This window comes from Odocoileus virginianus, chromosome 23 (assembly GCF_023699985.2).
Source record: "Odocoileus virginianus isolate 20LAN1187 ecotype Illinois chromosome 23, Ovbor_1.2, whole genome shotgun sequence".
Lineage (NCBI taxonomy): Eukaryota > Metazoa > Chordata > Mammalia > Artiodactyla > Cervidae > Odocoileus > Odocoileus virginianus.
In genome coordinates, this window is record NC_069696.1 from 15,622,220 (window position 1) to 15,625,458 (window position 3,239).

Genomic DNA, 3,239 nt, shown 5'->3' on the forward strand with positions numbered 1-3,239 from the left:
CGGGACCCCCAGGGCGGGCCCCTCACCGCACACAGATGTCCTCCTCGGCATCCGCAGGACAGAGCCGGGTAATTGCTTGGCTTCGTGACAACTTTCCAGGCTCCTGAATCGCTCTTACGAAGTCACAGGCACCTGAGGGCTTGGGAAGAAAATGCTTATGGCAGCCCCCGGCACGCAGCTGCCTTACCCCGCGCGGGGCCCGCGGTCGGGCCTTCAGACTGCAGGGCGCGGACGTCAGCGCCTCTCCTTGCCGCTGTGCTCACGGCTGTGTTCTGCGGTCACACTGGTTCCTCAGAGACGAAAGCCGCCGTGCGGGTGTGCGGGAGCTGGGCGGTGGTGCCCAGGGTCGGCTCACTCTGCGACCAGGGCTAGGAGGAGGCTCGGCCTTCCGGACAAAGACCCTTGTCCAGGAGAGACCCCGCTCCCGGCCCAATGTGACAAGTGCGGAGGAATGCCCGGAGGAGAAGTGGTCACCCCGGCCACTGTACACCGCGCTCCTCGGACCCACATCCTCCCCCTGGCAGTCGGGCTGGGTGGCCTGGAGCGAACTTCCTACCGTTAACATGCTCCTCGGTCTTACGCCACGTTGCTGTGAAATGCCCTCCTGCTAGAGTAAGGCCTCCCAAGACGCTCGCCTGCCTAAAGGCTCTACAGGAAGGTCTTGGGCTTTGCGATGCCATGAAGGCCACACCGGGGTCATTTGTGAGCAAAGGGGCAAAGAAGCCCCACCTGCAGGCCGGGCTGACCCAGGCATCTGCAAGCTGGAGCAGCTGGGGTCTTTCCCCTGGGACAGGGGTGGTGGGGCAGCCGTCTCCCCAGCCGTGTGAGAAGGGCGAGGGCGGCATGTGGGACAAAGCCGCCCTTGGGTCCCCGGGACTCCGCCTGCGGCTCTGACCCAGCACCAGGCACTTCAGCTTTCCAGGTACCCTCGCCTCCTCTGATGGAACAGGGATCCTGACAGACCTCTGACCGGCCACGGGAACGCTCACTCACTGAGTGTGGACAGCGCGTGCAGTCCTGCAGAAAGCCCACCCTCCCAGGCTGCCCTGGGTCAAACCCAGGTCGCAGCGGCAGGGAGGCTGTGAGACAGGCTGACCGCGGGTGGCGGGTGAGACTGGAAGGGACAGAAGCCAGCCCCGGGCCGTGGAGACTCTGCTTCTCCCTGCGCACGGGGGAGGCTTGCACCTGAGGGCAGATGCAGATCGAGGTCTCGGAGAGGGGCCCTTGGGGCCTGGGACACAGCATCCTGTCCAGCCAGAGGTGAGCAGCCCACTGGCAGGTCCACGGGACAGCTGACCTGTCCCAGCCTGCCCAGTGTTTCCCCTTATAGCAAATGTAGGGGCATCAGAGAGCCCGTGGATGGTGAGGCCCCACATCCACCTCCCTGCTAGGGCACCCCAGGTGGAGACCAGGACCCCAGCCCCCCCACCTGTGACTGGAACTCCAGACGCCCTGGGGTCCGGGCCACGCTGACATCCGAGGCCACAAGGCCCTGCTGCATGCTGTCTTTCTCTGCAGCCCCATCCCGTCCACATTTCTCAGGTCCATGGTCTCTGGAGGTCAGGCCTGTCCACACGCCCAGACCAGGCTTCAGAGTCCAGAAGGTGAGGACTCAGTAGGTCAAGGAAGCCCATAAGGCTGGCCCCTTCTTTCTCTCTGCCCTGCATCCTCCACATGGATTTCACCCTCAGCCTGGTGAGAAGGCTGCAGCTGCTCCAGTCATCACATCAGCACCCAGAGATTCAGGAGGGCTGTCACCCACCAGAACTCCATCCCAGGAAGTGGGAAAGGCCCTGAATTCCCTCATACCACACATCCCCTCCACGCCCTGGAGGGACCTTGGAAACATGGTGCTCATGAAAGAAACCAGCTGCAGAAGGCCACGTGGTGTGTGGCCCGTTTACAGGAAATGCCCGGAGCAGGGACATCTGCAGAGGCAGAAAGCAGGAGACACACAGGCACACCCTCGGCCGTGACAGTGGGCAGGCAGCGCTGAGCAGGGTGTCCCCATCCGTCTCTGTTAATGCACTACGGTCACCCGTCCTGGGGTCAGCTGTGCCTTCAGTGAAGCGGGTGGCCCTGGCCTGGCCACCGCGCAGCCCCCAGAAGGGCAGCCCTGGAGGGTGCTGGGAGAGCACCCTTTGGGTCACATGCGTGTGGGCTAAATCGCTCAGTCGTGTCTGACTCTTTGTGACCCATGAGCTGTAGTCCACCAGGCTCCTCTGTCCATGGGATTCTCCAAGCAAGAACCCTGGACTGGGTTGCTTTTTCCTTCTCCAGGGGATCTTCCCAAACCAGGGATCAGACCCAGGGATTGAATCTGCATCTCTGATGTCTCCCGCACTGGCAGGCGGGTTCTTTACCACTAGCACCACCTGGGAAGCAGGCGTGTCCTAATCCTGGATGCATCTGTTAGCTTGGTTGTGTGTCTCTTCCAGGTAAGGCTGGCTGACCAACCGGTGAGAAGACCGAGCACCCAAAGGTGCCCATCCCCATGGAGAGTCTCTGAGGACCAGCCCTGCCGTGCACCCGGAGACCCCCACAGCCCCACCATCCCCCCAGAGACGCCCACAGCCCCACATGGCAGCTCCAGCCCACTTCTCTCTTCCTCCATCCGACCAACCCACTTTGTGCATTTTAAGTAGTCTTATCGCCTTATGCGCTAGCCAGACCCTCTGGTGGAATGCTGAGCAGCAGTGGTGAAGACAGCAATCCGGGCTTTATCCCCAGCCCTGGAGGGAATGAATGCGTCCGGTCTCACGTGAACGAGATGCTCGCTACGGGCTGCCTCTGCTGAATTAGAAGGTGCTCTTCTGTCCCAGCTCAGAGTTTCCATCATGAAGGCTGACAAACTGTCAGGTTCTTTTTCTACATCTCTTGAGGTCATCCCCTTTTTTTCTCCTTTATTTCATCCACGTGGTGAGTGACACAGATTTTGAATGTGAAGCAGGTTTGCCGTTCCAAGATAAACTCCACGTGGGTGCAGCGGAAGGTGTTGTGTCTTGCGGAGTTGGGTCTGAGGGGCCACCACCATGAAGCGTGTCTGCACCTGTGTGCCTCAGGGATGCCGGCCTCTGTTCCGTGCTCCTGTTACACGTGACTCGGGCTTAGTATCCATGTTATTTGCTCAGAGAATGAGCTGGGAATCACCCCCTTTCTCCACGTTCTGACATTATTTATTACTTGCTCCTTGCCTATTTGGTAAAATTCTCAGCAAAGCCATGTGGGGCTGGATTTTC